Raw genomic sequence first — 12,175 nt, forward strand, 5'->3', positions numbered from 1 at the left:
CCTGCCTAGCATCATAACCACAATCATAATTCATCACCCATCTGTTTCACAGAATATCAACATGCGATGCAGCTCAATTATCATCCACATCAAATCATCATTAAATAGTCTCATCATGCAAATTATTCAGTCAAACATCTTCAGAAAAAGTATTCAAGCCAAGCATACACACTGAAAATAAAATTCAACCTATTCTAAGAATTTAAATGCAAAGGTAAGAGAGAGAATCTAGGTTGCCTCCTAGTAGCGCTTGTTTAATGTCACGAGCCTGACCCAAACCTGTTTAGCACTTGTCAGTAAGTGCAAATCCTTCCAACACCCATCAGTAGGTGTACCTTCCTGTGTTCTTCAGTAATGCCATAAAATTTAGCATCCCCCAGTAGATGCCACCCAAAAATTGTTCAAAAATTCAAAAATTTACAAGTTCAACAAAAACATAAAACAAATAAAATGTCTGAAAATACAAAAAGTGCTCTCCAGCAAATCAACTCTTCTTCTTCGTGTTGGGATCTTCATCGTCCCACTTGCTCAACTTTCTTCTATCCACTCTTCGAATTGCTGTGGAGTAAGGCCTTCTAATCTCTACCATTCCCTCCTCCTTAAGCTTCCTATTCACAATCCATTTCCTGTTTTTAAATCGCACTGACATGCCACGCAGGAATAATGTGTCCTTTGAGGGGATCGATTCCTCTATGCTTGCCTTCTTTTCGTCAAGAATCTGCAAAACATTACAATTGTTACGACATTCAATACCTGTGGTGTTTTCCTCTTTTGCAGCTTCTCTTCTGGCCCTTTTGTATTTGGCTCTTCTTATTGCTCTCATTTTGGTTTCCTCAGAGCCATAAATTAACACTTGGTCATGATCTCTTAGCTTTATTCCTCCATCATGGACACGTATGACCATCTTAGAAGTCCTCATGAAAGGTCTTCCCAAGATTAACGAAATTCTTCCCTCATTGGCCATGTCCACAATTAAAAAGTCAAGTAAAAATTCCAACTCATTAATTCGAACAATTGCATCTTCCACTATACCGATTGGCTTCTTAATAGATCCATCCACAATCGTTAGGGTAGTGTTTGCTGGTTTTAATTTTAGCCCTCCAATCCTTTTGAAAGCACTAAAAGGCATCAGATTAACACTTGCTCCTGAATCGATCATGGCTCTCCCTATGTCCACATCATTGATCACAAAAGGAAGCGTCAAAGTCCCTGAATCCTTCAATTTTGGCAGATGATCCTTCTTTCTAGGCTTAACCAACCGGTCCTGATTGCCTTCATCGTCAAGATCAATTACCTCTCCAAGATAATACTTAATCCTCTTGTCATACTCAGGAATTCGTGGAGATGCTCCAGGAGTAACAGTTACCTGATTGAAGATTTCTCTGAATGGCTCTTGGTAACTGTTTTTTTTTCTCTTCCTGGTTCTTCTGCTTATAAACCTCATGGTCATGAATTCTCTCCTCATCTTCATCCTCACTGCTCCCAATCTCAATTATTTCCTCGGCTGACCTCCTTTTTCTGCTTGTCATAACAACTTTGCATTCATCTTTAGGGTTAACATCAGTATTAGCCCTAAACTGATATTTCTCTGTGGTTTCTATTCTTTTTGACAGCTGCCCAATATGTGTCTCCAATGACCTGAAGCTAGCTTGATCACTATTTAGCTAAGACTCATAGACTTTGAAGAATTTATCAAATCGGTCACTAAGGTCTCTGACTGTCTCTGTGAAGCTGTTGACTTGCTGCCATAAAGGTGATGGTTGTTGCTGCCAAATGCCTCCTATCAGTCCAGAAGAATTATTCTGATTTTGCCCCACACTGGGGTGGTTCTTCCAACCTTGGCTAGAACTGCCTTGGTTGAAAGTACCTTGCTTGTATTGAAACTGGGCTCCCATGTAGTTAACATCCTGCTGCAACTCCTCAGGGAAAGCACATTGACCATTGATATGGTCACCACCACATAAATTGCAAAGTTGCTGAGTCTAGGAAACATTCCTTCCCCCCATTAGAAATTCAGTGAGGATCTTTGTTAGCTTGTCCAATTTCTGGGTTAGGAGATGATTTTGAGCCGCCATTGCATCATTAGAAGGGAGATGCAAGAGTCCTCCTTTTTGTGTGCCTCTCTCACTGTGTACCACCTCACTCATAGCCATGCTCTCGATCAATTCATAAGCCTCATCTTCAGTCTTGGTATTTATGCTGTCTCCAGCTGAAGCATCTAACATCATTTTAGACTCAGTATGAAGGCCTCCAAGGAAGGCAAGTAGATATGAAGTTTTATCAATTCCATGGACAGGGGTCTTTCTTAACAAGCCTTTAAATCTGTCCCACGCTTGACCCGGAGTTTCCTCCATTCCCTGTTTGAATGAAGAGATCTCCAACTTCCCTTGATTAATCTTGGTTGGCGGGAAGAATTTGGTCACAAATTTTGTTGCCAACGCATCCTAGTTTCTGAATGTGCCTTCCTCGAAAGAATGCAACCACGCTTTGGCTTTTCCTCCAAGAGAGAAAGGAAACAGGCTAAGTCTAACCCTGTTGTCAGAGACTCCATTTATCTTCACGGTGTTGCAAATCTCGCTGAAAGTGGTTAAATGATCATATGGATTTTCATTTAATATTCCGTGAAACTGATTACTCTGAACAAGCTGAATAAGAGCGAGGTTCATAACCATATTGGTTGGCGTTTCCTCCAAGAGAGAAAGGAAACAGACTAAGTCTAACCCTGTCGTCAAAGACTCCATTTATCTTCACGGTGTTGCAAATCTCGCTGAAAGTGGTTAAACGATCATATGGATTTTCATTTAATATTCCGTGAAACTGACTACTCTGAACAAGCTGAATAAGAGCGAGGTTCATAACCATATTGGTTGCATTGTCTGCAGGCAAAGCTATGCTGTTGAAGTTCATAGGACCCACCATGTTGGATGCGTCCCCAAGTGTACACCTAGGAGGAGGTTGGTCCGCCATCTCCTCAATATTCTGTGCAGAGGTCTCAAATGAAGAGTGCAAAAGTTCTTCAGGAGAAGGAAAGTTTTCACTTGCAGGGCGTCTAACTTTCCTCCTTCTCTTGTTTGAGAGTCCTTCCAAGAGAGGTTGTTGGTCTTTTTTGCTTCTAGTGTGTATTGTTTCCTGCATACACAAGAAACACACCCTAAAAGCACTTTTATAGATTATAAAACAAAAAAAAAATAAAAACAAGTAATTAAAAACAAGTCAAATGTCAATCAATTCACACTCCTAAAAATAACCTCGAGTCCCCGACAACGGCGCCAAAAACTTGTTGACTCACTGGCAAGTGTACCAGATCGTGCAAGTAATATAATCGGTAAAGCCCGATATCGTTCTTCCCAAGAGACTCGAAAGGCCTTATCGTTCATGTGAATCAAAATCGTAAGACTTACAGAGAAAAATCAGTTGTTGTGGATGCAAAGACAAAAAATAAACATGCAATGTGGTTGATTCAATTGACGAAAAAGACTATGGATGAATGGAGTTGTTGGGGGTTGACAATTTCATCTTATCCGCTCCCTCTTATCTACTCCTCTTTGTTAATGTGCTTGATTATCTAATTGTTATGCAAACTTTCTTGGCCTACCCTTAACCTGATCCCTCGGCGAAAAGAGCCTATTACTAATTACCGGCTTGCTGTCCCTAGCCTCCCCTAGCAATTAGCAATACATTAAGAATAGAAGCAAAAACAATTGATCATCCTACCCCCTATCCCTAGGTTGGTATTGCTTAATCAAGGAATTTCTCACCAGTTCATGACAGTATTGTACGTTCCCGTATCAATAGAGGCAAACAACAATTATCGAATGAGTTAAATGATAAAAGCATTAAGCGTAGATGANAACCCAACAATTGATAATCAAAGCATATGAAGAATCATATAAATAAACAAGAGTTTCAATAAAAGAGAGTTTCAAAAGATTACATTGTTTCCCCCAACAACAAAAGGGTTTAGTTCACCATTGTCTTGGTGAACTTAGATGAAAATAATGGAAGAATGGAAAAGCAAACCCTAGATAATATGAAAAGGAGCCTAACCATCCAAGAGATCCTCTCTAGAGAGTGAAAATTAGGTCTGGCCGCCCTTTTCTGTCAAAAGAATGAGAATGAAATCACAACAGGGCTATTTATAGCTAAGGAGCGTCACAGAAAACAGGCCCAGGCCCAGGGGACAACCGCCCGGCGACACACTTATGCCGCTCGGCAGTTTGCCCCTAATCGCGCCATCGCCCGACGGTTTGCCTCTGATCGCAAATCCGCCCAACGTCCATGCTAGGTGCCTCCTCCTTGCACTGGACCGCCCAGCGGTGCAATTTTGCCGCCGGGCGGTTCCTAGACTCTTCTTTTCTTCAATTTTCTTCTTCTATCTTGAGTCTAAGACCTTCATCTTCAGTCTTCATCTTCACTTTCATCAAAATAGCTTCAAAATAATGCAAAACAAGCATAATATCGCTAAAAACAGCTTTTGACTCTCGACTGTCTCATTTATTGGGTTTTACTTGATTCTAAGCTCATTCTAAGTCTTAAAGGGTGTAATTTCGTCTAAAATGACACATGAAAATAATTGTTTCTCAACCGTTATCAGTGGCCGACAAGGATTGACCTTGCTCCTACGTATTCTTAAAATGAGAAATCAAGGCTACGTAGTTCTAAGTGAAAGATTGTTCGTTGTTTAGAAAATGATGTTTTGTTTTTTGATGTTTTTATAAAAAAGGGAAAGGTTTTAGCATAAGGCCTACGTTAACGGTCGTACGTGTGCTTAAACCTTTTTGTCGCAACCGGAATCGCGATGGGACGACGATCCAAAAAGAAATCAAGTTTTGAAAATGTTTTGGAGTCACGAACATAGTTTATTCTAGAAAAACTACGGAAAAACCATAAAATGATAAAGCACAGTCCACAAAAACCAAAGATTGGGTTCGGGAGTCGGTTACGTGTAGGGAAGGTATTAACATCCTATAACGCCTGCCCGAAGGCAGTACCTTTAATTAAATATGCGACTTTGATGCGGTTTTCAAAATGTTTAATTATCCCCAAAAAAAACATTATAAAGAAACAAAATATATTTTTTTTGTTTCTTAAGAAATTTCTCAGAGAATTTGTTTGGAAAAGATTTGGATTTTTGGGAAGTGAACCTGACAAGGACTGGCCTTGCTCCTACCTATCTCCACTTTGAATGGAGAATCAATGATCACGTAGTTCTGGCCACGATTGTTTGTTGTTTAAAAACATAAATATTTTATCATTTTTATAAAAAATGGAAAAGATTCTTAGCACGAGGACGATGCGTGCGATCACACACGTGCTTAAACCTTTAAAACATATCTGATAATTTTATGAAAGGGGAAAAGGTCTTAGCACGAGGACGATGCTTGCGATCACACACGTGCTTAAACCTTTAAAATATATTTTTTTAATTTTTTTCAAGATAGAAAAGGTCTTAGCACGAGGACGATGCGTGCGATCACACACGTGTTTAAACTCTTAAAACATTTTTGATAGTTTATTAAAAGGAAGAAAGGTCTTAGCACGAGTGCGATCACACACGTGCTTAAACCCTTAAAACATTTTTGATAATTTATTAAAAGGAATGAAAGATTTTTTAGCACAAGGATGATGCGTACGATCACACATGTGCTTAAACCCTTAAAACATTTTTTATTATTTTTATACTTTTACCTTTTTGGTTTTTTATTTTTTTATTTTTTTTATTTTATCTTTTTATTTTTTTATGTAATTTTATTATATGAAAATTATATTTAAAACTATATTATTGAAATAAACAACAAAATTCTTTACGTAACTAGTTTTTAGAAAGGTTAACAAATAAATTAAAACAGTATTTACTAAATGTTAAAAGCACGCTAAGGTCATTTTTACAATTTACAATTTATTTATTTTACTTAAAAACCAATATTTAAAAAGAAAGATGCTAAACACTATAACAATTTTCGTGGTTTTAATGTGTTATATTTTTTTATTTTTGCTTTTTCATTTTTGTTTATTTACTTTTTATGATTCTTATATTTTGTATTTTTATTAAAAACCGAGTACAGCAAACCATCAATAATAAAACAATATACCAAAACTAAAGAAAGAAAAGCAAAGAAAATAAAATGAAAACAAAAAAGCCCAATAAGAATGGGAAAGGAAATGTAACCAGGAAATTGATCTCCACCCTTCTGAAGCTGCCTTAAAGGTCCTCCACTGTACCAAAAAAAGCTTCCACAAAAAGTTGTTTACAAGGTACATATTTATATACACACATTTGTAATATTTATTGTGATCTTGCCTTAATGGCAAATTAATTGTCAATTAGCAAAATAGGGAAATAAATGGTCTTGATTGAAGTAAAATAAATCAAATTATAATAATTGTCAGAAAAATGTCCAATTTAAAAGAAAATTATATTTTTCTCTTTAGGAAGAAACTGAATACAACAATCAATATATATTATTTTTAATTATTGCTTGTAATTATTGCGATAATGTTGATTCGAATTATTACCAAATAAAACAAAATTTCGAAAATATTCTAAAGTGATTTGTCATGCATTAATATTAATTGCTTATGGGCATTTTTCCAACGAAATCAAATCCAATTCATCACGTGCAACACCTCTCCCATTTAATCACCATTCTTTTCTTTTCATTTACTTCCCGTGCACCCCCTTTTTTTCTTTTTTTCCTTCCTTCATTTTTTCCTTTTGTTTTTCTTTTTCCTTTTTTCTTCTTTTTTTTTTCTTTTCCCTTTTTTCTCTTTTATTCTTTTTCTTTTCTTTTTCTTTCTTTTTCCTTTTCATTTTTTTGTTCTATTTTTTTGTTCTTTTTTTTTTCTTTTCTTTTTTCCAAAAAAGAATCAAATCAAATAAAAAAGTAAAAAAATTAAATCAAATACCAAATAGTAAAATAAAAATTAAAAATACCTAAATAAAAATAAAATAAGACAAAAATAAAAACAAGTTCATTTATTTATTCAACCAAACGAAATTGGGTGTTGACAACTGCCCCTCTTTACTTAGAATTTACTAGGTAATATGAAAACTTGATGTTTTCATATTATCTGAGTAAAAGCTAAGTAAAGAAAGAAACACTAATTTCGTTTGGGTTTCAAAAAGAGAAAGAGGAAAAAATAGAAGAAACAATCCAAATAGATATGATTACAAATATCAATGAAGAGTACCAAGATGCAACCAAGAGAGTTCGACCATTGCGAAGCAAAGGGCCGATAACAAAATGAAACCTGGATTTGACCATTGCCTTGCAGAGGGCCAAAATCGCAGAAGAAAAACTTAAATTTGACCATTGCGAAGCAGAGGGCCGATAACAAAACTAAAACCTGAATTTGACCATTGCCTTGCAGAGGGCCAAAATCGCAGAAGAAAAGCTTAAATTTGACCATTGCAAAGCAGAGGGCCCATAACAAAATTAAAACCTGGATTTGACCATTGCCTTGCAGAGGGCAAAATCGCAAAAGAAAAACTTAAATTTGACCATTGCGAAGCAGAGGGCCGATAACAAAATTAAAACCTGGATTTAACCATTACCTTGCAGAAGGCCAAAATCGCAGAAGGAAAACTTAAATTTGACCATTGCGAAGTAGAGGGCCGATAACAAAATTAAAACCTAGATTTGACCATTGCCTTGCAGAGGGCCAAAATCATAGAACGAAAACTTAAATTTGACCATTGCAAAACAGAGGGCCAATAACAAAATTAAAACCTGGATTTGACCATTGCCTTGTAGAGGGCCAAAATCGTAGAATAAAAACTTAAATTTGACCATTGCGAAGCAGAGGGCCAATAACAAAATTAAAACCTGGATTTGACCATTGCCTTGCAGAGGGCCAAAATCGTAGAAGGAAACCTGGATTGTAATCGATTACAAGGCCTTGTAATCGATTACGCGTGCCTGAAAGTGATTCTGCACATCCTGTTCAACTGTAGTTGCCACCAGTGAAGACGTAGGGGACCACAACCTAATAGTAGTGTTTTTTGACACAAGTGCACTTGTTTTAGTTATAGTTTAATGTTATTGAGTGAGGACTGGGTTGAAATTACTGCTTTTGGTCCCCCATGAAGGTGGGGGAAGCACACTTGTTGAGATTATTTAGAGAATTGAAGTTCTTTCAATTCTGGTGTGAAAACCTGCATTGTAATCGATTACAATGCCTTGTAATCGATTACGCGTGCCTGAAAGTGATTATGCACATCCTGTTCAACTGTAGGAGCCACCAGTGAAGACGTAGGGGACCACATCCTAATAGCAGTGTGTTTTGACACAAGTGAACTTGTTTCAGTTGTAGTTTAATGTTATTGAGTGAGGACTTGGTTGAAATTACTGTTTTTGGTCCCCCATGAAGGTAGGGGAAGCACACTTGTTGAGATTATTGAGAGAATTAAATTTCTGTCAATTCTGGTGTGAAAACCTGCATTGTAATCGATTACAAGGCCTTTAATCGATTACGCGTGCCTGAAAGTGATTCTACACATCCTGTTCAACTGTAGGAGCCACCAGTGAAGACTTAGGGGACCACATCCTAATAGAAGTGTGTTTTGACACAAGTGCACTTGTTTTAGTTGTAGTTTAATGTTATTGAGTGAGGACTTGGTTGAAATTACTGTTTTTGGTCCCCTATGAAGGTGGGGGAAGCACACTTGTTGAGATTATTAAGAGAATTGAAGTGTGTTTCCGACGTTGTATGTCATTATGTATTGTTTAAGTGCCATTAAGTACAACTTTATTTCCCTACTTAAGATTTTGTAACATATAAGAAGAGAAACATTGAACACAATTTGCCATTAAACACTGAAATTCCCAAATGCCATACATATAATAAAAATAGTACAATATTGAAGAAAGACATAACAGTTAATACATCAAAACACCAAAGTATAACTAAGAGGTAAAATGATAAAACAGGGTGTGGGGAGACTGCTGCAGTTGGTTCTCAATGTTACCAACTCTTGAATCTAGGGCATCCAATCTTGTACCAACGTACGCCTGGAGTTGTTCAATGCGTTCTATGACATCATCCAGTGTTGTGGAAGAATTTGGTTGTTCATTATCACGTTCCGCTGTACGTTCACGCTGTTCATTGGGTATGTTTTCTTTTGGAACCCAGACTCCCTCTTCATTCTGCACATAGCCAAAGGAGGACACAATTTCATTTCCTATCCTTTGTTTGTCTTCGACTTCTATAATAGGATCAGTATCAACAGGGACATGAAAGTGTTCCATGAATATGGTTATCAAATGAGGATAAGGCAGCAATTGGTTGTCCGATAATGCCTTTTTCATCCTATAGCGGATTACATGTCCCTAGTTAATCTCCTTTGAATTGGAAAGGGCCCATATGATCTTAATGTCGTCATGCGAAGCCTGACTGATATTTGTTGCATGAAGAATTAAAATTTTTGTTAACACGTAATGCGGTATTCTTGGTTGTACCTTCAACCTCCCAGCAAGTACTCTGTTATTGATCACAACATTATCCTTACAAACAAAATCTCTTGCACTCAGGTAATTATACTCCTCTTTCCAGTCATCAACAATGCCGCGTTCAAAAGGAACTCCAGTACATGGGAGGAAAGTGAGTTGTTGAAAAAGATTAGGGCTGACTCTGATTTTAACGCCTTTAACTTCGCTTCTAATAACACCCATGCTCGAAATATCGAGGTTGTTGTAGAACACTCTCACTAATTATGGGTAGAATGGTCTTCTTAAACATGCAAATTGGGTGAGTCCAGCGTCTCGCAAAAGGTTGTAGAAATCGAAATTACGTACCTCAAAAAATTCATCTTCGAGGTATTTGCTTTCCAATATCCCTCGATTGACAAAATGCGAACCAAATTTTTCATATTGTGCAACAGAGGAGAACAATTGTTTGTTCAGTGATGGAGGTGGTGGTGATGGAGAGGGTGGTGGGGATGGTGTCGGACTATGACGACAATGTCCACCACAGGAAGAATTTGCGTTCTGTTTCTTTGTTGCGCGATCAGCCATGGAAGGACAAATTATTTTGAAAGACGAAGAGAACTGCCGGAAGGGTAGTTTAAAACCATGAGGAGTGGGCGGTTAAACCTAAAGAGTGGAACGTAGGAACAAAAACCCCAACTGTTGCTATTTATATGATGCAGGGCATCATGTAATCGATTACACAGTCATGGTAATCGATTACAAAATTTTTTTTTAGCCCATTAAAGCTCTTATTTTGTACTCAACCTATGTCCTATGGGGTACTCAACACTGCTCATGAAAACAATTCTTCAACATTAAGTTTGTGTATTAAAAAAAGTTCCATTTAACATTTAGATAAAACTTGAAATTTTTCACATTACATAAAATTGATAGATACAAAACCAACATTACAGTTATATACATCAAAGTATGTTATTGTCCACATTGTTATGTATAGATGATAACAACGACAAAAATCCCGATGGAACCACTCCAGATTGGTCAGAAAATTGGTAAGATTGGGATGGAAATGGAACGACCTCGACATTTTGTCTAACATCAGCTAATGTTGTTTCCTGAATCAAGAAATTTTCATTTAGAAAACATTTAAAAATGAAGTAAACAAAATGGAAATATAACATAATATAATGACTCATAGTGTATTGTACAAATGGTGTTGATGACTTATTTGCTGAAGGTGTTTTTGCTTTTCTCGTTCTTTTTTCCACGGTAGACTTTAACCTGTTTGTGTGCGGTCGCCCTTTTCGCTTCACTACTAAAGGGCTGCGCACAAGTACTTCATCATTTCCTCCTGCAGTGTCAGGAGTTGGACTGTCGACTGAATTTCCATATCTTAGTTCACCTCCATCACTAATGATCTTAGTACACATGGATGAACTGTAGCCAAATTTATTGGCAAGTGAATGAAGATCTTTTTCTAAGTCATTTGAAAGAACTTTGGACTCACAAGCGATCTCTGCTATCTCAGAATATTTTGCACAATAGTTAGTATCTTTCCATGGTAGGTTGAAGCTTTGAAGTACTGTACATTGCTCTAATGAGCGTATGCCTTCTACGGATATTTTTACACCACCGCCGAAGAATGTATTTGGATGGCACATTGCAGACATCTTCCTGACCAAATACTAACAGCGAATGCCGACAAATGAAGATCTTCATCACTTATACCTGGTCCAGCCGGGAATGTTCAAGCGGCCATTTTGAATAGGAAAAATACTGAACAAGAAAAATCCACTCAAGAATTTGCTAATGAGGTTGCTCAGGCTACATACGAAAGAGATTTCAACTCCAATGCATGGAAGTGGGCTGAAATGTATATTGAACACCATTGTAAATTATGTGCTGAAATAATATAAGTCAACTATGTATTTTAAATTTATAATTGGTTATTCAGATTGTTTTCATAATTGCAGGTCTGGTTACTGATGGAAAAATGGAGAACGTCAATCCACTTAAAGAGGCCAAAAAATTCCACACCCTTCCATGTGTTGCTTGCTTAGTAAAGGAGTGCAAGCCCAATGGTCTGGAAGACATGTTTTTGACTATAAAGGTATTATTTTAGACAATGTACAACTTTTTATAAAAAAAAAATCAATGATTCACTAAATGTGAGCAGGACCCATCCGCTATCATGAAGGCTTCATTGCACCATAAAGTTCTTGAGGATCCTCAATTTGGAGATAATATTCGAGTTGGCTTAGTCATGATACTCAATCTTGTAAACCAATCATTCAGTACTTCATTTAAAATTTTAGTACAAATAACCTTTCTTGTGTTTTGTTATATTAATTTCATATTTATAGAGTACTTAAATTTGGTAGTGTTGAATTAGGTTCATTCCTTCAGTGCATTTGGGACGAACCACTACTTGAATATCGTTCACCCCAACGTAGTGAAGGTTTTCCCACTAGAACCTGTCATTCGACTTCCGATGTGGGCAGAAAACAATGTCGATGTGGATGTCATCCTCCGCAAATTTGTTCCACCAACTGACCAAGCATCATCATCATCCAAACAACCAGACCATTAATGAATAATATTGCATATGTTTTAGTTATATTTTGTTGTGTAGGTCACAATGTGATTGACTTTAATGGATTAATGTAATAGAATGTTGTGGAGGACTGTTGACAAATTGGCAAGTGTACCAAATCGTACAAGTAATATAAATGGTAAGACCAAGTATC

Source organism: Vigna radiata, unplaced genomic scaffold, assembly GCF_000741045.1.
Source record: "Vigna radiata var. radiata cultivar VC1973A unplaced genomic scaffold, Vradiata_ver6 scaffold_108, whole genome shotgun sequence".
Classification (NCBI taxonomy): Eukaryota; Viridiplantae; Streptophyta; class Magnoliopsida; order Fabales; family Fabaceae; genus Vigna; species Vigna radiata.